The sequence below is a fragment of the Delphinapterus leucas genome, unplaced genomic scaffold (assembly GCF_059928025.1).
Source record: "Delphinapterus leucas isolate spDelLeu-1000000601 "Yukka" unplaced genomic scaffold, BTC_Dleu_Yukka2 spDelLeu_asBTCV2_sq25, whole genome shotgun sequence".
Taxonomy (NCBI): Eukaryota; Metazoa; Chordata; class Mammalia; order Artiodactyla; family Monodontidae; genus Delphinapterus; species Delphinapterus leucas.
The window spans coordinates 3,271,650-3,299,411 of record NW_028322234.1 but is presented as its reverse complement, the minus strand read 5'-3'; the positions used below and the strand labels follow the sequence as shown (position 1 = coordinate 3,299,411).

Sequence of the window (27,762 nt, the reverse complement as noted above, 5' to 3'; positions counted from 1 at the left end):
ATGCAGGGGACACGGGTTCCATCCCTGGTCCAGGAAGATCCCACATGCCCTGGAGCAACTAAGCCCGTGCGCCACAACTACTGAGCCTGTGCTCTAGAGCCCGTGAGCCACAACTACTGAAGCCTGCACGCGTAGAGCCCGTGCTCCACAACGGAAGAAGCCACCACAGTGAGAAGCCAGCACACTGCAATGGAGAGTAGCCCCTGCTTGCCGTAACTAGAGAAAGCCTGCACACAGCAACGAAGACCCAACACAGTCAAAAATAAATAAAATAAAAACTAATTTTTAAATTGCTGTGAATTCACAACACAATGATAAAAAATTTTTTTAATCATTGTAAGATAAATAACTTGCATGGGGAAGATACTAGTATCAACTTACGTTAAATAATTTCAAAGTAGATACGATCATGAGAAATGGGCCCACATCACAAAGAATCAAGATATGCAAAGAATATGAGTAATTACCCTAAGGAATATTGTTTGAATATTAAATGAGATGTGAATATTAAAAAATGATAGATGGTCTAAAATTCCATTTAATTCGATTAGTGGAATTAAGTATGGTAGATGGTCTCGTAAGACATTCCCCAGAGAGAACTTTCCAATAATTTAAACATTTTATGTTCAGTTGTTCACTGGACATACCCAGAACGTGATTCATCCAAGAGGAATAGTTCTGGAAACACTGCTGATAGGGATTACTGTCTAATACATAGACAGACAACAGAGTACAATAGTTAAAAGTGTTGTTGCTGAGATTAGACATGGGTATGAGCTCTGTTTCTGCACCCAAGAGCTAGGTGGCAGAGGGGTTGAAACATGGATCTTGAAGATAGTTCCTGACTTCAAATTGAGCTCTGTGCTTCCTAGCTTTATGTCCTTGGCAAGTCTCTTAAGAACACTGTACCTCAATTTCTTCATCTTGAAAAATAGGGGTGATGAATAATAATACCTGCCCTTTATGTGTTGGGGATGAGATAAATCCTTAGTTTATTATGAGGATTAAATAAATTAACATGTGTAAACCATTCAAGCAGTACCTGGGGCATAGTAAGTTCCAGATAAGTGTCAGCTATTACAATAATTTCTTGTCTAAAATTAGGATAATAATAAAAATAGTAACTCTTTCATAAATACAGGTGTCAGTGCCATTTGGAATAGTCTCTATAACAATTTCTGTCTCCACATTTACTGTGTTTCAGCAAATTTACCTAACAGATGGTGAGTGGGCAATTTTTAAAGGGGCATTTTTTAAAAGAGCGGAGAGGGAAGGAATAGAGACAGGCACATACTATATTTGAAGTTACCTCCACGTGTATTTTATGTATGTATACCCATACAATTAAGAAGTCTTTGGATGTTTTATCTTCAAGAATAATTCAGATACTGGATTACTTGAATATCATAAACATTTAGGGTTTAACAGATTTGTTACATATAGACGTTGTATCATGGATTTAAAAGACCATAGCCAGCGGGCAGCGGCGGGCGGAGCGACCGAGGGGCGGCGAGGGCTGGGCAGCGGGTGCGGGGGGGGGTCCGTGCTTCCTCGCGGTGGAAGGCAGGGGTTCGCCAGAGACGCCGGGTTGCTCCGCGTTGCCAGGTTACCGAGCGCGTGCCCCGCGCCCGCTCTTCCGCCCGGGCCGCCCTCGGCGCCGCCTGAGCCGCGGTGCGGGCTGCGCGGGGCGCCGGGTCCGCGGAAGCCTAGGTCGGGGGCTGCGTGAGGGATTCTCGTCGCGCGTGGACGCTGCGCGAGCGCGCGGGGGACGTAGGGCGCCGACCTGGGGCTCCCCGGAGCTCCGGCTCCGCTCAGGGCGCCCGCTCAGGGGCCTCCGGCGCGAGACCCCCTTTGTGGTCAAGATGGCGGCGCCCAGGCGGGCTGCGCCGAGGTGAGCTGGAGCTGGGCCCGGAGAGGGGCGAGTGTGCCACGCCCAGGACTTGGACCCCGGACTCGTCTCCCGTCTCCCGGGGAGCGGCGGGTGAGTGGGTGCGGCCGCGCGTAGGTTCCTCTCGTGGGGTGGTTAGCTCTTCGTGCGTCCGCATACTTCTGTCGTCTGATAGATCTGGGGTGGCCCAGGTTGGAGGCGAGGGTGCTTGATTGGGGAAACCTGAGGGGTTTAAGGACTCTGTTGGGATCGTTTCAGACCCCAGCAAGAAGCTGAGCAAGTTTTCTCCTCTCTCCCCGGCTAAGTTTTCTCCCTTCTCTGAAGACGCCAGCTTTTCTGAATCACCTTGTTACCCGGGGGGATACAGTTGGTGGTTCTGACCGTGGAACGTAGGACCCGGCGCGGGGAAGCCTGAGCTGGTTCTAGTTACTTCGTTTGCAAAGCACTTGTCTTGTCTTTGGAATCTTTGTGTATGTAACCAACGTTGGGAAGAGCCAGCGTTTTCTCCTCCAGAACACTGCGAGGGGTAACTTTATACGTAAGAAACAAGTGGGCGTTCACATCCATCTCTTTTCCAAAGACTGAGTTTTGGTTGTGTTTCCTTTCTTTAAGTTTGTCTCGTTTTGAAGTGATAACAAAACAAACAAACTAACTAACTAAACCATAGCCAATTACACAAAGTATATACTCTAGTCTCAGTCCTGCCATTAATTAGCTATGTTATCTTAAGTCATTTAATTTTTCTAGGCCTCATTTTTCTCCTGTGATGTTTTTTCTTTGAAAAAGTATAGTTTCTAGAAGTCTCTAATCTCTGTGTCATAGTTCAACTTGGAGAAAACCTGTTCTTATCCAAACTCCATGACATTGTATTTCCAGCTCCAACTTTGGACTTTGAGTGAGTTGGGGGCAACTTTTTAAGGATATTTTTACACAGCTTTTTTAGTTAATATCAGTCTAGCTGACTTGTCATACTCAGACTTTCTCCCATATTCTTTTACCAGTGTGTTCCTTAGTCATATATATAAAGACTGTTGTGGGAAAAATGACCTCCTGGGTCAGCTTACTGCATGGTCATCGACACAGGGCAGGGAGTAAGATTCTGTGGATTTTACAGAAGCAGATACAGGTTTCATTATCCATGTCCTCTCCCCTTTCATCTTACAAAAACAGCAGGCTTTTCTTGGAGAACTGCCAGATAATGCCATCCTGCCTCCTCACGGGCCCCGGGGATGAGTCGCCCAGGGACTGAACTCCAGTAAAGCAGGTGATTGGCTCATGGGTAGGCATGTGACCTCGGCTAAGTCTATCAGACTCCTCCCCAGGACTTTTCTCTCAGAGCAAAATGGAAGAATTGTCTTTTCTCTCTGGAATTTCTAAGCTGGGGAGATATGACTCTGGGACTCCCAGTGACCATCCAGCACCAGAAGAGACTTTCTGTAAAATAAAGTCTTGCAGAGGTAAGCAGGGCTGAGCGATGGAGAGAGAGCTGGAACCCTGCTGATACTCTGGAATTTCCAGATCCAGCTGTATCTGAATATGGCTGCATCCCTGAATTTCTAGTACTTGTTTGTTGAGGTTGTTGTTTGGTTTTTGTTTTGAAATTTCCTTGGACTATTTTGAATTTGTTTTCAGCCATGTGCATTTGAAAGCATCATAGCTAAAAGAGCTAATTTCCTACATTAGTGTCAGGTTTGCTGACTGGCATTCCTTAAGTGAAAAATCATATCCGCTATTTTCTTTAAATAAAATCCTTCTAGCTCAGGTTTGAGATATTCAAAACTCTGCCTCCTACCCCCCTCTTTTCCAACATTTACTCTATCACCTTGAAGCATTTGTGACCACATCTTTCCCATCTAGACGCAGTTGAGAGAGAGAGCAAAGACTTCTGATATAAACTGCAACCTATACGCCTCCTACCTGGAAGCTTTAGAACATACTTGATTCTTGTCATTAAAGCAGATCTTTTGTTGTTGTCTCCGGGGCACAGAAGCATTTTCATGGCATAATGGAGTACAAAGTACATTAAGCCTAACTCTACTTCTCACCCTCCTTTACTTTAAATAGGCAGAAAAGAACAATCTCAAACACATTTTCCCAACAAATAAAATACATATACGATTATGTTTAGAAGACATTTATGCAACATATAGTTAGACTGATTAATTAATGGACCTTTCGCCAATTGGCACAGTAAATATATATGTTCAATGTGCTTAATTAAAAAGAAGACAATAACATATTTTTACAGGTTAATTATCTGAGCAGAGTATTGTGCCAGCACACTTGATACTACAGTATTTCATGTTTGACAAGTAACCTTCTTTCAATTATATTTACTGCTAAATGTTTCCTGGATCAAGCTATTAAATTATAAGGTCAAAAGTAAAATGATATGAAATTACAATGATAAAGGGACACATATCCCACTTTATGAGAATAGAAGTTGTAATTTCTTTTCAATACTACTAGTAGTGACCACAGTACTAATTTGAGCCCTTACTATGAGCCACTGTGCCCATATACATTTAGTTCTTACAGTAGTTCTGCAAAGGGCATATAATAATCCACACTGTAACGCTGAAGAAAGTGATTCTCATAGCTGAAAGTCACATAGCTGGTGAGTGGCAAAGTCTAGATTCAAACTTAGAGTCCTCTGACAATGCCTAGGTTGTTGACCACTATGTACACTGCTCAATTGTTGCACCAATAAAGAAGTGCTTGAAATAATTATAGATTTGCCTACCCTGAAACTGCAGTGATTTAAAGACATCAAAGTTGCCAGTTGCTTAACCACATCTACTTACAGTAAGAAATTACATTTTATTTCATTTCTAAAACAAGATTAATTCTGCAGGCCCATCGAAACTTGAGCACACAAATCCTACCTCCAAATGAAAGATGCTTGTTTTCCATTATTCAACAGATGGCCCTGTACAGAGGCAATAAATATATAGTAGAATTTTCATTCAAATAAATGAGAAGAGAGGTTTCTTCTTGTCCTGATTCAGTGCCCATCATTATGGATTATGATGGCTCTTCCCAAACTTTACTTCATTCACTCCACTCTTTCTACAAAACTCCAGTAATGGAATCCGTCATTCAGATATATGTGCAAAGCGAAAGGACTGTATTAATACAGTTGCTGAAAGTCAAGTTGATAGAGCACAGGAAATACATCCTAATAAATGCAACATTAATGTTTGTGTGGGCCTTGGAGTGAGGGGTCGAAGAATTTTCAGTTTAACGGAATATTTTGCCTCTTGCTATGAAAGTGTGGCTTAATAGTCTTGTAATTGGTCATTTACAGAATCCTCCATCTCTGGGTTTCATGCTTTCTTTACTCTGCAGCTGTTGATTCCTTCTCTTGTTCTGGATGGAAGATAGCAACGAAGCCACTTCAAAGGGCTCAGCCTGCCTTTTTGTGTTATTGTTTAGATGAAGATATTTCCATTTATTAAAGCACACTATTTAAACATTTTTATCATGTTTCAAACTTGACTGTGTTCTGAAGGTATGAGCACAGGCAGACATAATGGGGGATGTTTTCCAGGAGAGAACATACGCTTATCAAAAGAGTTATCAGAATTTTCATGTATGGATTGAGAATCAAATTCTGGAGTTAGACCTGAATTTAAATTCATACTCACAACTTATTACCAGTCTCATCTTGATCAAACGGTTACCACACTTCTCATCAATTTCCTTATCTTTGAAAGCGGAATAAGAGAAGTATGCCTGGTGGAGTTACACATAAAGCTCATCCGATAGAATATTCATAAGGATTTTGCACAAAATATACATGGAAATATTTTAGCACCGAGTTTAGCATGCAATTCATCTTCAATACATTTAAGAGCTATTGTTTTATTATTATTATGCTATCATTAAATATCACTATTACTTAAATGTCATTATTGCTAAAATTGCTGTAAAATTACCGCAATAACCCATGATGAATTCCCCTCTTCTGTTTCCTTTGTTTAAATGGAAAATATATATATAAATCTAGACAGAGAACACTTTAGTGATCCTATTCAGTGGAGTGAGAATTTCCATGGCACTGATTAAAACAAATCCTGAATTGCATGGACTTAAGATAGCAGAGAGGGGCTTCCCTGGTGGCGCAGTGGTTGAGAGTTCGTGACCCGATCCGGGAAGATCCCACATGCTGCGGAGCAGCTGGGCCTGTGAGCCATGGCTGCTGAGCCTGCGCGTCCGGAGCCTGTGCTCCGCAACGGGAGAAGCTGCAACAGTGAGAGGCCCGCGTACCGCAAAGAAGAAAAAAAAGATAGCAGAGAGGCTAAGAGATTTGAAGTTAGACATCCCCAAGTGTGAATTCTACTGTGACCCTCTTCTAGCTCTAGAACCTTGAGGAAGTTTCATAAACTTTCTGAGCTTTACTACTGGTTTCCTCATCTGTATCTTTTTCAGGACTATTTATCAAGCATCTTCCTGTTCTCTATGCTTGGACGTATCAATGAATAGATTAGACAAGAGCCTTTGCCTGCGTGCTCCTTCTTGCATGCTTTCTCCCTCCTTACACTCTCGTGTGGAAACGGATGTTATAAATAAATTCTATGCTTTGTCACAGGTTGATGGGCACTACGGGATAAGGAAAAGGATGTGAAGCTCACTGAAGAGGCTTGGGTTGGGAGTGCTGGAGGAGTGTACAGGTAGGTTCTGATTTTAGATAGGGTAGTCAGGGTGGATTTTATAAGTTGACATTTGAGCAAAGGCTTGAAGTGAGGGCGTTGTCAGAATGTATGATGGGGAGACCACTCCCTGGGAGCAAGAATAACCAGTCCCAAAACTCTAAGGCAGAAATATGCCGGGCAGCTTGGAGGAATATCAAGGAGGCCACCCTGGCTGACTTAGTCAGTGGGGAGGAAGAGACAGGAGGAGGGCTGGAGGTCGGATATGTGATGGGATGGATTGGGTAAGTCCTGGGAGGCCATCACATGCATTGTGTCTTTTACTCTAAATGTAGGCAGCCAGGGGCAGGATTTTAGCCGAGGTGTGGCATGAACTGTCTCTTGTTTGAAAAGCATAACTCTATCTGTGGTCTTGAGGATGTGGGGAGAGAGTGGAGTCAGGGAGAATCTCGGGAGGCGACTACAGGATCCTCGAGGTCTATGTTGGTGGCCTGCACCAGGCTGCTAGCGGCTGGTAGTTCTCAGAAGTGGCACATTGGGAAGGTTGTGACAGCACTTTGTGGTAGATTGAATGCAAGAATGGAAAGGAAGAGGGGGTCAAGGGTGAATTCGAGATTTAGGGCCTGGGGAACTGGAAAGGTGTGGTTACTGTCACCTAAGATGGAAAAAGTTTGGGGTAGAGCGTGTTTGGTGGATTAAAGACCAGTTTTGGAGGTGTAAGATTTGAGATGTTTTCGTGACGTCCAAGCAGAGATGCTGCGTACACAGTTGGATACACAAGTCTGCAGTTCTGAAGAAAGGTCTAAACTAGAGATACACTTTAATACAATGGAGATATTAAGAATAATGACATGGAAGCGCTATTTTAAAGATAAAATGAAGTCATGCAGTTAGCACTCTGCTTTCTCAAAACATTTAGTAACTGTTAGCTAAAATAATTACCTGAAATGAAAAAATACCTATAGTTTGTTTTGTTGTTTGCAGTAAAAGTGAATAAAATGTCACAATTATTTTAATAGTATTTGTGACAGAGTAGTTTTAGGTAAGACACCATGACTACAAACATTTACAATAAACCTTTCAGTCTCCTACTTTTCACTCTGATAGGGTACTTGGAACCATATTTTGTAAGGTTTAAGTTAGTTGTCATAGGGTACCTCTTTAATTAGAAGTAATTCTGAACTGTCTAGTTCCATGCAGTTTTATATACATATATGTATAATTATTATTTTATGATTTATCAAACTCAGTTGAAAATTTGCATCACTGATATACATTAGAATTTAAGCATTTACCCCGGTATTCAAGGAAAAAAAGGTACTTGTCTTGTCATTTCCATAGGGGTACTTACTTTCACATCTTCCCTTCACTCTGCAATTGAAAACATGGCAGGGGAAATACTATCTTACTGGTCTTTGAGTTCCCCTTAGCTATCTGCAAGTCCTTAAACAGCCTTTGTGGCTTAACCAAAATTCTCTTCCATCTTCATTCCGCTAACAGATATTGGTCTAAGCATGTACTTATACTAAAAAATGCATGACCACGTTGTCTCTACACATCTATAATTTTATGTTAACACTATCATTATGTAAGCTATACTTTAGTTGTAATTATAACAGATTTTATGTCAACACACATCCATTTCTAGTGTTCATCTGGTGTTCAAGGGGAGAGCAGCATGTCGTAAATTTTATCAAAATATAACATCTGAAGAATAGAACAGAGGATAATTGTGTAATTCTGTATTCACTCTAATTAAGTTCAGTGGAGTTGGCATAATAGAATTAAGAAGAAAAACAAAAGACTGAGGTACCATGGCTCCCTCTCCTTAACACACCCTTTCGTATCCGAGAGCAGAGACTCAGCACCTTTCTGTACAGAAATGGAGACAGGAAGAGGCCAGAGGATGAATGACAGGCACGAATGAGGTGGAACTTGGAAGAGCAACATGGAAATGAAATACTTCTTTTGTATTTGGTAGGTGGGGAAAATGTACCAGCGTGTATGCCTACTGGGACCACGTTTTCCAGAACAGTTAAGCCCAGTGTCAACTATGCTGTCCCACCTTCCTCGTAAGTACGAGCATACTGTTACTTGAATCTTTGCTTCCTGTTTCTTGATACCTGGTTGAGAAGATTATCACAGGAACTACATCATGTTAGCAAACACAGTGTTTTGAAATGATTGACACTCACTGAAGAGTGGCAACTCCAAGCTTGCTCTCTCTTGATCTTGGACTGTTGAGGTCTGGAGTGCAGGAGTGGGTTATGGGGAAAGACCATTGGAATTCTTATGTCTTCAGCATAATGGTTATAGCATAATGGTTAGGGGTATAGGTGCTGGTTCAAATCTCTGCTTTCCACTTGCTAACCATATGAGCTTGGGCAATTTACCTGATTACCTGAACCTCAATACTCCTGCCTATAAAATGATGTTAATAATATTTCATCCTCATAGACTTGTTTTCAATGTTAAAATGAAGTCACTTACACCAAGCACTTAATACAATGCCTAGAGCATAGTAAAGTCTATTATTATTACTATTACCACTACTACTACTATTATTATTATTACTATCACGATGCCAGGTGCTATTTTTCCTATGCCTTATTCCATTATCTTCTGCCCTGTCCCCCCATTTCTGTCTTGTTTCTGTACAGGGGTAGGTTTGTCACAGAGCATTTTCTTTCCCTAGTGTCTGACTCTTAGTCATCAAGGTGACTGGTCCACGACCCGGCATTCGTTGCTGCTCGTTGAAGCAACCCATTTTGAGAAGGGGAGCTGGATATTGATGCCAAGTTGGGTGAAGGAGAGAGAATTTTCTCTCTTCTGCACACAGAGAGCTAAGTGAAATATTCAGGCCTCAGAAGGAGAATCAGGCAAAGGGCAACATGCTTAATTTCATACCTTAGTGATTAAGAACAAGTCAGACAGGCTGGATTTGAACTCATTTCCGTCATGTACTGACAACGGGATCTTAGGTGCTTTTGTAACCCCTCTGAGGCTCAGTCAACATCTGAAAGAGACGAATAACATTATCAGGACCTAGCGTATAGCCTCGTTGTAGTAAGTGAGTAAATCCTTTTAAAACGTTCAGCACGTTGTTTGGCATATAAACACGTAATAAAATTTAGCTTCTTTGACTACTACCGCTGCTAATATTAAGTAGCTGAGCAGATCCGAGGCCCATTTTTTTCTTAGATTGCACATAATCATTTGGACAACCAGCTCCCATTGATCAACCGTTGCTTATATATAAACCCCCATGAACCCAAAGGTGCTTTAACTCTCTCCCAGTCAGAGCCTGTTCTGGGGGCAGAAGCAACACCGGCACTACCCCCGTCATCTTTGCCTTTATTGTCACTACACTCGCCTGCCGTACTGAGCACTTTCTGTTTGCCAGGCACCAAATTTAGCCCTGCGTATGCACTATATCATGTAGTTCTCACACTCAGGTGGGAGACATTATCGTCATCCCCAATTTTCAGATAAAGACGCTGAGGTGTTGGAAAGGTAAGAAAGTTGACCCACAGCAAGAGATGGAGCCGGAGTGTTCAAACCCTTCTCTCTGACCTCAAGAACCCTTAAATATTAGCATACTACTACATCCTGGTAAGAAAATCTGCTTCCAGCCACTCTGGTGAGAGTAGAAATGATTCTCAGTCCCCACATTCCTCTATTGCCCATGCCACCCTAGCCTCAGGACTAGAGGGGAAAGGAAGTGATCTCTTCAAAGAGCAGCCAAAGGGAACCTACTCCCTTCTGCCTTTTCGTAATCAACTAACCAATATTTTATTTCCTTCTTAAGAGTCCCCACATGTTGCTTTTGGTACTTAGCTTGGCCTTTTGGAATTCTGACATTCTGTACATGACTCATCCACTGTATTTCATGTTAATTTATTGAGGTCAAGTATAGGGCCTTACTCATCCTGAAGTCCAGTTATCCCGTCACATCTAACTCTGTTCTTTTCTTCTTGTAGGACATCTGCAGGTATTTATTTGAATTTTGTTGAATTGTTCTCATCAATAGTACATTAAAAGTTATACAGAAAGTGCTTTCTTATAAGGAAAACCATCTAAATAGATTTCTAGCTCTTTACTTTTTATAGCACTATTGTAGAATTATAGATCTCCAGGTAATATTTTTTAGATTGAGTTCTTCATATCATCTTATTTTTACATATAATGATAAATCTGAATTTTCTCTATCAAACCTCCGAGACTTCACTGGCTTGTAACTTAGCTTGTTGATTATGTGTTGTTGACTTTTCCATTTACAATGATATTTGATCCTGGTAAGGATGGGGCTGGGTGGGAAGGTACATCTTAGGGCCATAAATTGGTTTTGCAGAGAACTAACATAAAGATCTAAAGTCTCATCATATTTCTGCAGAACTCATGAATCATTTTATTATAATTCCATTCATTCAGGGAGTATAAAACCATTTTCAAATTGTTATTCCTAATTTGTTCATCTTCTCTTCCTTAGGCTTAGTGAGAAGAGAGCAGGCTGAATGGAAGAAAGTCATTATGACCACTGGGGCCACTAGGGTGGGCATCAGTCCTAGAGTTTTGTTATCATCTCTCCGCTATTAATATTGGCTAATGTCTTGAGTGCTTACTTGGTGCCAGTTACTTAGCCGACCATGGCAAATGGATTGTGTCATTTCATCCCCTGATAGTCATACAATTAATGTATGTATTATTATGTATCCCATAATGCATACATGGAACAGAGCCTCAGAAGTGGTTATTTGCTCACAAAAATATGGTAGATGTGGAATTTGGACTCAGGTCTGATAGACTCCTAAATCACTCCTAGTGATTTTTACCACTAAATTAAAGTTGTATACCTCTGGAGAGTAGATAGTTTCTAAAATTTCCTCAGCTCTAACGTTTTATAATTAATTTTTTGTCTGATGGCAAGCTTAACAGTTAAGATGGGTAGGAAGGAATGCCAGCCTGTTGAATGGAATTTCCCTGAAATAAGCCTGTTTTATGACACCAGTTCACTCATTCATTCACTCAGCATGGTTTGAATGTTTGCTCTGTGCAAAGGCATTTTAGGCATCACAGTGGAGTGAGCGCCCCTTCCATAGACTCTCCTGCAGCACTCAGAGAAGTGTTGGACTGGTTTGCCTGTTATGGAATGGGGCTTGGTGATAGAAGCCTGGTTTGTCCTCCACTGATAAAACTAAGACATACTCATATGAGTTTATAGGCATCTTGAAGCCGTGGGATAGTAACACACATGAATCTTACCATTTTTGCCTGGGATTAATGATATAAAGGCTTTGGATTTGGGTATGGAAAATGGGTGCAATTATGGGCGTGTTGGTTCTACATATATATGGACATCACGTGTCATCAGCCTGCAGCTACCTGCCATTCCTCACTACTCCTTCTTTTCACAAACCAAACAAGTACCTTCTTATCTGTCCTGTGGATAAGCTCTTGACAGTGGCACTAGGACCTCCCTGAATAAGTACATCATTGGCTAAACCAGTGGTTTCTCAGATATGCTCATTGAACAACCCTTAAGGTGGATTGACATTCCACTGCCTAGAATAGAATATGGTGTTCTTTAGAAATCGGGGGGGAAAAATAGGCCACCAGATGTACTTTCTTTAATTTAAATTGTTTATATATATATATATATATATATATATGAACAATTGTTATATATGTGTATGTATACTTGTTCATATATATGAATGATTTAAAATTGAAGAGATATATATATATACACACACATATATATATATGTATATTTAAATTTTGGCTTGTGTTAGCAAGTAGTAAATTAAATTATTAGCAGATCCATACTGCAGGGAAATAACCAATCAGATTTCATTCAATAGCTTGCTTTTTTGTAGATTTATGGTTGTGATTTTATATCTGCAGGTATGTTTGCTGAAGAAAATATTTCTACCACTTTACACAAAATTACATTCATTTAATACCAATGCGGCATGTCTCAAATGTCTTAATACAGTTTTAATCTTGAATCCCATCAGAAGTATGAAATTAGAAACATACCCCAAAATCATTTGAAGATAAATTACTTTCATTTCCCTTATACTTTTGAGACTTTTGAAAAATAAGTATTTAGTTGTACTTATCTGTTTCTGTCTCTCTAAGGATAGCAAACACTGAAACACAATTCTTTTTAAAAGTCAATATTAAAAATATATTGTCCAAGATGATCAAAACTAAGGAAGTGGCAAAGAAATTCAAAAATTTAAACTTTCAAAGGGTGCTTTTTTTGTGAATGTGTAGTACTTGTTCTTCTGAAGGAATTAATCTTTTTAAAAATTTAATTAACTTATTTTTTATTGAAGTATACTTGGTTTACAGCGTTGTGTTAATTACTGCTGTACAGCAAAGTGACTCTGTTATACATATGTATATACATTCTTTTTCATATTCTTTTCCATTATGGTTTATCACAGGATATTGAATATAGTTCCCTGTGCTATATAGTAGGACCTTGTTGTTTAGCCAATCTATATATACCAGTTTGCATCTGCTAATCCCAAACTCCCAGTTCATCCCTCTCCCACCTGCTTCCCCCTTGACAGCCACCAGTCTATTCTCTATGTCTCTGATTCTGTTTCTGTTTCATAGATAGGTTCATTTGTGTCATATTTTAGATACCACATATAAGTGGTATCATGGTATTTGTCTTTCTCTTTCTGACTTACTTTGCTTAGTATGATAATCTCTAGTTGCATCCATGTTGCTGCTGCAAATGGCATTATTTCATTCTTTTTTTTATGGCTGAGTAGTATTTCATTGTATATATGTACCACATCGTCTTTATCCATTCATATGTTGATGGACATTTAGGTTGTTTCCATGTCTTGGCTATTGTGAATATTGCTGCTGTGAAGATCAGGGTGAATGTGTCTTTTTGAATTATAGTTTGGTCTGGATATATGCCCAGGAGTGGGATTGCTGGATCATATGGTGGGTCTATTTTTAGTTTTCTGAGGAACCTCCATACTGTTTTCCACAGTGGCTGCACCAACTTACATTCCCACCAACAGTGTTGTAGGAGGGTTCCCTTTTCTCCACACCCTCTCCAGCATATGTTATTTGTAGACTTTTTAATGATGGCCATTCTGACTGGTGTGAGGTGGTACCTCATGGTAGTTTTGATTTGCATTTCTTTAATAATTGGCAGTGTTGAGCATCTCTTCATGTGCCTATTGGCCATCTGTATTTCTTCTTTGGAGAAATGTCTCTTTAAGTCTTCTGCCTATTTTTTTGATTGGGTTGTTTGCTTTTATTGTCATCAAGTTGTATGAGCTGTTTGTATATTTTGGAAATTAAGCCCTTGCTGGCCGCATCATTTGCAAATATTTTCTCCCATTCTGTAGGTTGTCTTTTCATTTTGTTTATGGTTTCCTTTGCTGTGCAAAAGCTTGTAAGTTTGATTCGGTCCCCTTTGTTTATTTTCATTTTGATTTCTATTGTCTTGGGAGACTGACCTAAGAAAATATTGGTACGATTTATGTCAGAGAATATTTTGCCTGTGTTCTCTTCTAGAAGTTTTATGGTGTCAGGTCTTATGTTTAAGTCTTTAAGACATTTTGAGTTTATTTTCGTGTATGGTGAAAGGATGTGTTCTAACTTCACTGGTTTATATAAGGCTGTCCAACTTTACCAACAGCACTTGCGGAAGAGACTGTCTCTTTCCCATTATATATTCTTGCCTCCTTTGTCAAAGATTAATTGTCAAAGATTAACTGAGGTGTGTGGGTTTATTTCTGGGCTCTGTATTCTGTTCCATTGATCCATATGTCTGTTTTTGTGCCAATACCACGCTGTTTTGATTACTGTGACTTTGGAGTACTGTCTGAGTCTGGGGTGGCTATGCCTCCAACCTTGTTCTTTTTCTTCAGGATTGCTTTGGCAATTCTGGGTCTTTTATGGTTCTGTATGAATTTTAGGATTATTTGTTGTAATTGTGTGAAAAATGTCATGGGTAATTTGATAGGGATCGCATTAAATCTGTAGATTGCTTTGGGTAGTATGAGCATTTTAACAATATTAATTCCTCCAACCCAAGAACATGAGATGTCTTTCCATTTGTTTGAATCATCTTCACTTTCCTTTATTAATGTCTTACAGTTCTCAGCGTATAAGTCTTTTGCCTTCTTGGTGAGGTTTATTCCTAAGTATTTTATTTTTGGGGTTGTGATTTTAAAAGGCATTGTTTTTTTACATTCCCTTTCCGATATTTCATTGTTGGTATAAAGAAATGCAACCAATTTCTGTATGTTAATCTTGTATTCTGCTACCTTGCTGAATTCGTTTATCAGTTGTAGTAGTTTTCATGTAGAGTCTTTAGGGTTTTCTATATATAGTATCATATCATCTGCATCTAATGACAATTTTACCTCTTCCCGAAGGAATGAATCTTGAAGTTCTACTAAGACTTTTGGGATACCTGTTTTAATGAGCCACTACTTCCTGCCTGAGATTGCACTATGCGCCAGAGATTCTAGAATTAGCATACTAAAACTAATAATGCAAACAACAACAACAGATCTTCACAAACCTTCCTTGCAAGGAAGTAAAGTCCACTGGAAAAACAGACAAGTGAAACACACATTCAAAATGGCAGTGATTCTCAAACATTTATGTGCTGAAAAATCATGACAAGCATGATAACCAGAGCAATTACTAGACCCCTTCTCCAGCTGGTCAGGTGTAAGTCCTGTATCTGTATTTTTGGTGAATGCCTCCAGGAGAGTCTGAGACAGATGTTCTCAGTTGTCGTCAACCTTTAGTGTGCATCAGATTTGCCTGAGAATATTGTTAAAACACAGATTGCAGGGCTCCAGTGCCAGAGTTCTAACCAGTTCCCAGGTGTGGCTGATATTGCTGGCCCAGGGACCACATTTTGAGAACCACCTTTCAAAACTCTGCAGTATGCAGTTGTGTGTGTTGTGAATGCAGTATGCGGTTGTGTGTGTTGTGAATGAGACGGGCCCAGAGAACCAAAGGAGGGCAAAGGGACTGCCCTAAATTAGTCAAAGGTAGCAATAGCAGCTAGAATTGATTGACCCAAGAAAAAATTATAAGAACTTTACCTGCATTTGCTCATTTAATCCTTTCAGTAAGGTACATAGGTGCTACTTAGTGTTCCTCTTTTACAGGGGTGTCCAGAGAAGGTAACTACTTTGCCCACGTCCTAAACTGGTAAGTAACAGATTAAGAATTCAAGTCTAGGAAGTCTGATTCCAGAGCCCACACCTCTACCCTTTCTGCATGTAGAGAGGAGTAAAGGGTTGTCAGTGAAGCCTTCCTGGGGGCCCTGGCCTCTGAGTGTAGATAGAAGGATGAGTGGACATAAAGATCATTATTTGTGTGTGGTGGGGGTCGGGGAGGAAGTATGAGGGCTTCCAGAAGAGCCCGCCCTCCCCATACATCTGCTATAAGCAAGTCTGATGATCAGGAGTCCGGAACATGAGTATGACTATGGGATACTGAGAAGGGTTCTAGAACCCTGAGGTTAGAGTTCTGGATCAGTTAGTAGGTAACAGAAAGTGAATGAGTGATTTACCTTACTTTCCACGGGTAGCAGGAAGTTTGGAGATAGTCCCTCTAGCGTTAGTCCAGCTGCTGAAGGGCATCACCAGGGGACTGGGTTGCTTCGCTCTTCCAGCTTCCACATCTCTAGCACGTCCACATAGCTTCAAAGTGACCCCAGAATCTCCAATAGTGTTCCAACAATTTGGGCAGGAAGAAAGAAAAGGAAAAAAAAAAGAAATTAAGTAAGAAAAAAAAGGCAGTGTCTAACTCAGAGAGCAAATTTTTTACCACAGATGGTCAGCAGACTTGCACTTAGATCTCATCAGCTCGGATTTTAAACTGGCCACCTTAGCCTTAAGGATAATGGGGTCTCCTAAACCAGGGCTCTGATAGTAAGGAATAAGGAGAGAGTGGTACTGATTAGCAGTGCCTGGTGTCCCAAACAAATATTATCCCCAAACTATTTTTTTTTATCCTATATTTTACTTTAAAGAATGGAGGGGAAACATTATGTATCTGTAAATAGCCTTTTAGAAAGGGTACAATTATATAGTTATACAACCCCCTGGAGGGCTCCTTTCTTCTAAAATCTCTTTAAAAACTGTTCAAGGTTAAGGACATTTTTATCTTAATTTAGTAACTTGCTGTCGATTATCTTGGAATGACATCCTCTCTCTGCAGATGTTCTGTCAGGCTTTAGAAAATTCTAGAAGTGGACAGAGAAGTGTTATGGTACATGTATTTGCAATATGCACGTCTTTGAAATGAAATCCATTTAGGGACCAAAAGGCATTTCACGTCTTTGCTATACATTTTCACATATTTGCCTTTCCAGAATTCCTTTGAGCAAATCTGTTAGATGTAACCCATCCGTTTCTCCCATCTGAATTCTTTATTACTAAACGTTCTTCAGTATGCTCTCACTCCCCTCTGTCAAAGGCGTTTCTCTGGGTCCTCACCCTTCTCATCTCATATGTGAATGCGTATCTTAAACTGAAGCAACAGTCTGCTATGACTTCTCCATAACTTGAAGAACCCGTCTTTGTGGGAAAAAAAGTAGACTTACTAACTTAAAAGGTAAAATGTGCGCAGTGTTTCTGAGAATTAAAAACTAAGATAAAAACATAAGCAATGGAAAAAACTTACAGTGGATCCTTTTCAAAGACTTTATTTTACAGAGAAGGCAACTGAGGTTTAAAGAAAAAATGCGTTAGTTAAACACTAAATAATAAACCTTAAACCTCAGTGGAGCAACACATGGACAGTTCATTTCTCACTCACTCAGGAGTGTAGTATGGACTTTGGTGGTCTGAGGGTCAGTTTTCTGCTCAGTTATTCAGGGACCCACCACCTTCATCAAGTGGCTCTATGTTTGTCCTAAAAAGGAAAGGAGAGAGGAAGCTGCAAGCTACAATTATCAACTCGTTATCCTTCAGACATAAACTCTTCAGGTCACCTCTGGTCACATTCTTTGGGATAGAACCATACCCAGATGCAAGCGGAGATGGAGAATGTTGTTCCTATCTTGGTCCTAGTGATGCCTCTACAGGCTGGAGGAGCTAATTAAAGTGTAGTCAACAGCTCGTTGTTTCTGCCACAATGAGTGATTAGCCTAAGACTGTGGATTAATTATGTGTGTGTGTCACATATACATATAATACACACAAACATATATATGTGTGTGTATATATACATTTTTTAGCATGAGTTGACACAGGGGGCTTCTGCCGTATCAAAAGAGTACAAACTGCCTCTTGTTGCTTTTTCTTAATTGAAGTTGACTACTACTATCTATTTCCCTTCATTTTGCTACCTCCCCCCCACCTTTCAGTATTATATGAAAATTCTGAAAGAAATAATTTCAAAGTTTCCAGTGCTTTTAAAGGTAATAGAATACTCAGACCTTAACAATTTTCCTGTGTGAAACTTTTGCCAGACTAAAATAGTTAACTTATGAAAAGTAAATTTAGATTGATACAAAAGAGAAAATAAGCTGATTTTTTTTTTTTTACACAAATGCCCTGAGCCAGGGTGGAAAATAAATGGAAAACTGGAGGAATTTAGATCCTTTTATTGTAAATTTAAATATTTTTAATTGTAAAAATAATACAGGCTCATTGCAGAAACTCCAAAATTGAAAGGATTTAAAGAAAAAAGGAAAAATAACTCAAAATCCCATTTCTGATAAATCATCTCTGTAACATTTTTGAGGGTATCTTTTGAAACTTTTTTGTGACGGGGTGCATATAAATACAATGCAAGTATAAAATACCTTTAATTATTATATCCAACTACAAAACAGTTCTATAACATTTTTATTTAGTAATATAAGTATGATTACTCATCACCTAATAAAAATCTGCAGCATCATTTTTAATGGTTGAACAGCATTCTATTATTTATTTAACCAGTCCCTACTGTTCAGCATTTAGATTATTCCTGTTTTGCTTTGCTAAACAATGAGACAAGCATCCTTGTTCATATGTCTTTGAGCATTTGTTTATTTCCTTAGAATGGACTTCTAGAACTTGAATGGCTGGTTGTCAGTTCTGGTACATACTGACATATTGTCTTCCAGAAAGGTTACCGTGCTTTTTATTTCTACCAGGAATTTAACATCCAGTGTGGTTTCTTACACACACTCATCAGTACCAGTATTATCAATATCAATACCAGTATTATCACGTTTTTTAAAACTTTGTCATTCTAGTCAGTAAAATATGGCACCTGAATTATTTTATTTGTATTTCTTTGATTAATAATAGCAAGGTTGAACATATTTTCCTATCTTAATTGGCTGTTAATACTTTTTAGTTTGTGACTTTATGACATCCATTTTTCATCGATGTATAACAACCTTTTATATATCAATGTGTTTATTTTGTTTGTTGTAAATGCAATTTTTTTCTCTTCATTTATTAATTTTTATTTTGTGTGTGTTGAACTTCTTTAATACTGTCAAGTCTATTCAAAAACCCTTTAATGAACACAACAAATGTGGAAAATCAGTCACTCTCCTGCATTTTGTAATCAATGTATTTCCTTTTGGGCAGTATGGAAATGTAAGTTCTTATTTCATCTTATGGTTGGAAAGAATCTATTCCCTCGGAAAGGGATTATAGTCTCCATGATGCAGTAATGGGAGATTTTATAGGGTAGGCAGGGTCTACAGAAGAAAAAACCCTAAATCACACTCCATTGGTGGTTGCCTTATTTATAAAAATGGCATTTGAGGTTGTGTGACTGCCATCAGGTAAGCAAAATTAATTTTTAGCATGAAGTACTCCTATCAGCAAGAACAGCCTAGGATAGGCTAGCGGTAAGAAGTGAGGGGTTATGGGATTGGGGCATAGCCTCTGTTTCCTCCAATGCAGCTGGAAATTTAAACTGTGGGGCTCCTGCTTGATCCAATCAGCCCAGCTAGTATGTGTTGCCAGGTAGGGTGAATAGACTCAGAAGTACAAGAGCTCATCCTTGGTCCCCTCTGGAAATGAGCAGAGAATACTGTGTCAAGCAGAGGTGATCAGTCCATGGTCTGGAGACTTGGATCTCCTCACATAGTCCTAAAAGTCAGGGTGAGACAAAATGCCAATACAAATTATATTGATGACAGTATCAATGAGGTGACATTGAGTCCTTTGACCCAACGTGTGTCTGCAGTGTGCCATCCATTAGTAAATGGGCAAAGCCATTTGACAGATCTATCTGATACAATGAATGAATCTGACACTCATAGTTTGAAAAACTGAAACTGTATCCATTTGTCAAGAACAGTGGCTACTTGTTCTGCTTTATTCCCCCTGGTAGAACTAGGTGACATTGCAGGCAGTAAGACGTTCGGCATTTCACCCTGGAGTAGCCCCAAAACTGAAGAAGCTGTCTTATCAATAGTTAGCTCCTTGTCACCAAGAATATTAAAGTAGATTTGTATGATTAGCAAATTAAAGAGACTGTAGTGCCTACCACTACTGTATTCACTAAGGCACCCAAGTTATTCTAAAGAAATCCTAATAATACATTAGGACCGTTTTGAATATTTTTATTTGATTAGCCATAATCTTCTAGTTCTAACATCCATCACCATTTTGACCACTGAAACTTGGCCTTCTTTTCTTACAGCCTAGCCCTGTGGTCTTGGGCTAATCACTAACCTGCTTAGAGATACAATTTTCTTCTCTATGAAATAGAAACAATATTATATGCTTTGAAGGGCTGCAGGAAGATGAGCTGTAATGTTTATCAAGTGCCTAGTAAGTAGCCTGGCCCATAATAAATACTTGGCTAATTGTAGATGTTAGTTTCATTTTTAGTTTTATTTCCAAACATTGCTCTTTACTTTTGGAACTGTAAAATTTGTTTTGAGAGTGGAGGACTTGTTGTTTGGATTCCTCCAACACTCTCTGTATATTCTGTACTTCTATCCCTACATCATTTATCTTAATGGAATAAATGATCTTTGGTCTGGTGATTCCAAGGTGACGAGGAGCTAAGCAGATGTTCAGTATACACCTGGAAGTATGGATTTTCATGCCCAGTGCAAATGTGGGAAAGGCATTATTCCCACATTATAAAGGGGGTAAAGACCTCCAACTTGAGGAGACTCTGGGTTGAGAGATGAGAGATTTACAGGTACTGTGTTTATCCTACAGGGTACCACAGGGGCTTTTATGTTCTGTAGCAAGAATTTGCACCTTATACCCTTGTAGTTAGAAGTAAAGCATACCACATAACTAATACCTAGTAAGCATTAGAGTTAGAATAAATACCATTTATTTAACGTTTCCTTTGTGTTAAGCATTTTACAGTTACAACATATGGATGGATACTATATTGTAATGGTTAAGAGTGTAGTTTTTTGAGCTGGATAATCCTGGATTGGAGTCTCATATTTATTACCTCTTTTTTTTTCTGTTTTATTGAGGTATAATTGACAAAATTGTAAGGTAGTCAAAGAGTATATCATGATGATTTGATATACATATGCGTTGTAAAAGGATCCTTCCCATCACGTTAATTAATACATCTAACAGCTCATGACACCTTTTTGCTTTTTTTCTTTTTTTGGTGAGAACACTTAAGTTCTATTCTCTCCGAAAATGTTAGTTATACAGTACTGCAGCTGAAAGTTTGTACCCTTTTACCAGTCTTCCCCTCTTTTCCCTACCCACACCCCAGCCCCTGGCAACCAGTTTTCTACTCTGTTTCTATGAGTGTGGCTTTTTTTCTTTTTAGATTCCATATATAAATGATATCATTCGTATTTATCCTGTCTGGCTTATTTCATCAGCATAATGCACTCCTGTTTCATCTATATTGTCACAAATGAAAGGATCTCCTTCATTTTTTTAAGGCTGAATAATATTCCATTACCTCTTAAATGGGTGACTTTTGGTACATTGTTTACACTTTCTAAGCCTCAGGGTTTCTTTTCTTCTGTAAAAAAAAAATATATATATATATATATATACACAGGTTATTTTCTGATATGTGGAATGTTTGTTGAATAAACAGATAATTAGTTGAGATCATAAATGTGACACTTAGCACTGTATTAACATTTATTAATACTCTCCCTGTTAATTTCTACAATAAATTGTATAATAAGTAACAATAATAATAGTACTACTAGTAGTTTTAGAAAATGCATAGGATGTGCCAGTCATCATATACTGTACTATCCTCCTTCATGTGCACCACAAGTTACATGTGGATATCATCTTCCACATTGTTTCCTTTAAAGAAAATTGAAGCTCAGCAAGATTGAGTAGCTTGCTCCAGATGTGAACTCAGGTCTGAATCACTCCACATATAGGTTCTTAATGACTCCATGTCTTTAATTCCACACCTGCATTTGTTTGTTGTTGTTGTTTTTAACTTTCCAAGCATCTGATGTGAAATTCCTTTCTCTTTGGGGAATTTTCCACTTTGTGGGTCTTGGTGAGAAACAGAGCCTTCCTCTCGTTATACAAGCTGAACATGTCAGATACACTGTTTACTCACATGCTCAGTCTCCCTTACAGATGGAAAACAGTCGGGCGACCTCGGGTTGGCCAACTGCACCCTTCTCTTGGATTTTGAATTACAAATAAATGATGTAAAGAAGCAAGGCCAGCAGTGCTGGGTCAACCTCCTGTTTCCTGTTCCTGCTTGGTAGCAAGGCCAGCTAGGACTTATAACATCACTTTGGCCTGATCCTATAATTGCAATAGCATAGGCTTGGCTTTCGGTTGTTTAGTCTGCTTCTAGTTACTGAGACCTAACCATAAACTTCCAGAAGTTTCCTTTTCTGCTCAAATTAGCCGTATCTGGTTCCTGATGATTACAAATAAGACCTTTCCTGATATACAATGGTGACCTACTTATCCAGGCAGATGTAACATCGTCCTGGCGGGGACAGAGGGCAGGCAAGTTCCTTGAACAGCTGAACAAGAAGAAAAAGACCTAAGAAGGAAGAATTGAAGCCAGTTCTGCTTGTGTTATAATTCTACCCGCAGCTGCCTCTGTTTCACAGACCACATGCTAAGGACCGTGTCCCTTCCCCTGTAACAGACGAGCAAAGTAGACCCAGGCCTTCCAACCCAGAGACCAGCTGAGCTGTACCGTGGACAATCTAGGATGTGAAAGACTTCACTCAGTGTCTTTGTCACTTGACATATTGTTCCTCTCTTTGGGAAGTAGCTTCTTTGTGTGACAAGAATATGCTAAACCAACACTTAAGTGGACAGAGGTGAAAGATGCCAAAATTAGCTACAGAAAAAAAGGTGTAAAGACTTGTATTTTCTGTTATTTGAAGGTGTTAAGACCCCACATAGAATATGAGTCCTTTAAAGGAAAGTTGTGAATGGCCCAGGGAATGTTGAATTTCCATGTGGCCATATGTTCTTGATCGGTCACGATGATGATGATGGTAGCAGCAGTAGCATTTATCAGTGTTTCCTGGGTGAGAGGCACTTTATCCTAATGACCTTTTATCCCCATGACGACCCTGTGAAGTAGGAAATACTGTTTCAGCATCTTCAGAGTTTTTCTTTTTTTTTTTTTTTTTAATCAGGAATTTACCCTAGATCACAGTTGGGTGGTAGAACGACCAGAACTGGACACTAGCCTTTCCTGAATTCCCAGAGTGTGATCTTAGCAGTTGTATTGCCTGATGCAGAGCCATGTAAATGTTGCCAAAGCAATGAAACGTGTACCTATTTCTAAGAGATTCTAACTCAGAAGCTCTGGGGTTTAAGTGCAGAGCAGTTGAGTGTGATTGTCTTTACAGACAGTAGATAACTTAAGAGAAGTTGTTTAAAAGTATATTTGCATATTGCACTACACTCTCATGTCTGTGATTGGTTAGCTATTGAGTAACTAACACAAATCCCAATCCCATCTCTAATCTCATTCATCTCTTGTATATTTGACCTAATTGAGGCAGTATTTTTTTTGTTCTTTCCCACAAACACACATCGAACATCCAAAACATGCTTACCATTTGTGAGCATATTCTCTTAGTTATTTAGGAGTTGAGTAAGAGTGAGAGAGAAGGGCTTCCCTGGTGGCGCAGTGGTTGAGTGTTCTGCCTGCCGATGCAGGGGACGCGGGTTCGTGCCCCAGTCCGGGAAGATCCCACATGCCGCGGAGCGGCTGGGCCCGTGAGCCGTGGCCGCTGAGCTTGCGCATCCAGAGCCTGTGCTCCGCAACGGGAGAGGCCACAACAGTGAGAGGCCCGCGTACCGCAAAAAAAAAAAAAGAGTGAGAGAGAAAAAGACACATAAATATGAAATACGGTCATCATTTTTTTAATATCCTTTATGTTGTTAATCCCTCTTAGCATTTACTGCCATTCACTCATTTGTATTATTTGGGGTATAGCAGTTTATTCACACAGCATTTTTACATATGGCTTATCATTTGTATTCTATTTTAATAACACTAATAATTATAGACTATTGACAAACTCATCAGACCCTACATATTCATTTCAAAATCATGAAAATAAGGTGGAAAATGAGGTGTAAAGTGGAAAATCTATGTGTACGTTTTCATTGGTGGAATGAGGAGCTACCTGAATATCACTCCTTTAGCTTTTCCTTCAAATGGTGCACTTTTTCCTCCATGCATAGGAGTCACTTCCATTAGGTAAACAGTAGTCTTGAGGGCAAACCTCAGAAGTAGAAACAGGAGAACTTTTCAGTTATGGTAAAATCAAACATATTTTTCTTCAGTAGTGAAAAAAAATTCTTCATGAGAAGTTCAACCACCGTGAGTTCCATGGTGAAAAACTTTCCCCTTATAGATGCAACTTCCCCCAGAATTCTGAGAAATGTCGGTAGTAGAGAGGGGTGTTGCATACACCTGTTTCATTTCCCTCTGACTTTTCCTTCTCCTTTCTCTATTGACATTAAAATCTATAGTGAAAGCACATAGTAAGCAGTCTAGGACAAAATCTAGAATTATTCTTATGTGATCAAATGTACTAAAATAACAAAAGCAAATCTTATTTCTAGCTAATAAAATAGCATTCCTTATATGATGTCATATTATGGTAGAAAAGAAATATATGCGTCTATTTTCTTCTATATTAAAACTGCTAAGGAGTGGGGACCCATGAACTAAATCAATTGTTTTGGGTTCAAGTTGTAGTTTTTAGTAGCCATCCTTCTTAGCAAGTTTTCAGAAGCAAATGTAGTTCGTTTACTATCACCACTAAATGTGCAATTGTGTAGATTTGTGGAAAAAAGTATTATCAAATACATATACTTTAAAATGATTTGTGTAAATTTATCTATTCATATTATTATTCTCCCCAAGTAAATCAAAATCTATATACTGTGTTTTTCTTCTATAGCTTAAAAGGGGAATGTATGTTGAAACTTATTCAAATATTTATTAGGTGTCTACTAAGTGCCAGGCACTCTACTAGGCAGTAGAGCTGTTGTATTAGAGGTGGAAAATGTCCTTGACCTCCAGAACTGATACTCTTGTAAGAGAAATACTGGGTCAAACTAAGTCAACAGTTTCTTTGCTACAGAGCTTTTTACCAGTCTTGTGAATTATGAGTCTCTGATAAGGAGATGTAGTGGACAACAGATCCCAAATTTATTTGAAATCTTTTCCTTCATGGACTGTCTCATAGGATTTATGATCCACTGAACACACTTGAGACACACTAGTATTCTGCAGTGGTTAGTTAATTGTTTTCTATTAAACAACTATATACTGAATCCATGATATTATTATCTGGATTTTTTGGAGGATACAATGATGTACATGGCCACTGTGATGATAAGGGGGTCCAGTTTAGTTAAGAAGAGAAACAAACCACAGGAGTTATAACTTAACGTAACAAAAAAATACACACACATATACATATATTTATATGTAAATTACTATTTATATAGTATACAATGTCTTCTGAAGAAGATAGAGTTGTTTGTAACTTGGGATCTCACAGGAGGTTTCACAGAGAAGGTAGACCCTGAGCTGGGCAGAATTTCAGTAAGTTAATTTGGTTCTGACCGTACGATAAAATCAGGTATTTGCACTGGTCAATCTGACCTTGATGGAACAGCATTCCATTTGCAGGGAATAGTGTGATCAAACATGCAGTGGTAGAGATTGCCAGATTGTAATATTCCAGTACCTGGAAAGTGTTGGAACATCTGCTTTCTCCACGGTCTAGAAAAGTGAATCTCAAGTGAAATGCACGTATAATGGAGGCCAGTGCTCTTTGCTTTGTACACTGCTTTGATTCTACAACATACAACAATGTAGTGATCTGTTTCAGATTGTCATTATTCGAGAGGGTTCTTAGTAACAGGAGTGGAAAAGGAAGACCTCCCTTCCTGTGTTTCTGCCCTATGCTCTTAAGCCAGAAAAGGTACCAACATCACTGACGTGACCTTGTCTCAGGTATCTATCAGGATCTACTAGAATCATTCTAGTGAAAGGTAACTAGACGTCCAAAGGACTTAAAAGATACACTATAACCTCTGTATACTTTATATACCTGGTGAAACAAAAATGTCACCTGAGTGGTCCCCTTCCCTAGAAATACCAGTATGTTTTTCCAGTGCATGGCAGAACTTTGCAGGTAAAACTGGGATAAAGGTGAAGAACAGTCTTAAAATTCTAGTCCTTGAACAGCACCTAACACACAACAGGTTTTCAATAATCTTAGCAACAGTATTCACAAATAATGACCGTCAGCGTAACTGCTCTTTTGTGCCAAAATACATTACCATATTCCTTTTTTTCCTTCAGCTTTACAACTTGGGTTCTACTATTGTTTCCATTTTACAGATTAGGAAAGTGAGTCTCAGAGATGCTAAGTCACTTGGGCAAGGTCACAGAGCTTGTAGGAGATAAACCTGCACCCTTACTGTTGGATCCTACCAACCAGACCATAATTTAAGTCCTTCAAAATATACCTCAGAACCTTTGAGTAAATTAATGAATAAATCCTCCTAGTCAGACTGACCAGATCATTATATTAGGTTCAGCTATAAGTGGAGGAAAGTCATAATCATAGTTGGACAGTTAATACAGTAATTTACTTGCTTTGAATTTTCTAAATGATGTTTAGCTGGTAGTTTCATGATGATAACCATCGAATAAAAACAGGCATATTTTGGTGTTTGGAATAAGATCTCGTATTGAGTAAAATACGTATTGATTCCTAGACCTATATGATGTGAGTAACAGATGACATGGAGATGTCATCTAGAAGTACTCCTGTGCAGTTCATCATGTCAACCCAGCTAATAATTTTAGAATGTTCAGAGTGAATAATATATGCAGCCATAAAGCATATTTCTAATCAATGCAAATAATATTTTTTCTATGCTAAACCCAGAGTTAAGTTATAACACGCATCATAAGATTAATGGGCCATGTTTTCTTCATCACTTTGCTAAATTTCTTAGTCTGGAAACCATTCAGAAGGTTGCGAATTGGAGCTGAGCAGTAGTAGTGACACTGTGCCTCTGATGATGAAACTATTTCCACCCCGACCCCTACTGCTCCCTTCTTGGGAAAGAAGGCAACATGTCTCCTAGAAAAAGTCACAGGTTTATAAGCTGGCTTGTATAATACGTTTGGAGGAATAGTGTGTCTTTTAAGCAGAGCCTATCTCGGCATATAAAATAATTTTTACCTACCATTTAATGAAATTAACACTCACTTTGAGGCTCGGTCTTTTGCCATTTGACTCCTGGATCACGTCTATGGATATATTTTTTTCTTGAGACGAAGTGTGAACCCAATATAGTATCCATCATTCAGTCTATCTAGCTGATGTACATCCTCTGAAGCACAAGCTCCCTGAGGCCAGGCCATTTATCTGCTCTATCAGTGTAGCCCTGATGCCTAGTGTCTAGCTTTTGGAGATTCTTAATAAACATTTGTACTGAATAAGGTATGTATATGGTGAGCAAAAGTTGGCTTCCCATTTTACAGTCAAGAGTATCCCACTCATGTTCTGTGAACACTGGATAGCAGAATCTTACTGTTATTTTTCTGTTCCCTTTGCAAGATTCCTGAAAGGGCATTCCTGTCCTTAGAATGTCCATCTCCTCCCATCTTCCTGGAGAATAACTCTTCTTTCTTAAATACTTAGCCCCATTATTGACTCTTTAAGACTGAATGTATTACCTCCTTACAAACAGGAAAATGCAGTGCTTTTTTTTTTTT

At 39.1% G+C, this 27,762-nt stretch overlaps 1 long non-coding RNA gene across 2 annotated transcripts; it reads left to right on the top strand.

The window, feature by feature from the left end:
* Positions 1-406: 406 nt before the first annotated feature.
* Positions 407-27,762, top strand: LOC149744036 (uncharacterized). Of its 2 annotated transcripts, XR_016391583.1 has the most exons (4): positions 1,522-1,981; positions 6,480-6,561; positions 8,522-8,612; positions 15,708-27,762. It is a non-coding gene; the product is annotated as an uncharacterized LOC149744036 (long non-coding RNA). The 2 variants fall into 2 exon arrangements; XR_016391584.1 differs by lacking the exon at positions 15,708-27,762 and having other exon boundaries at positions 407-1,981; positions 8,398-10,383.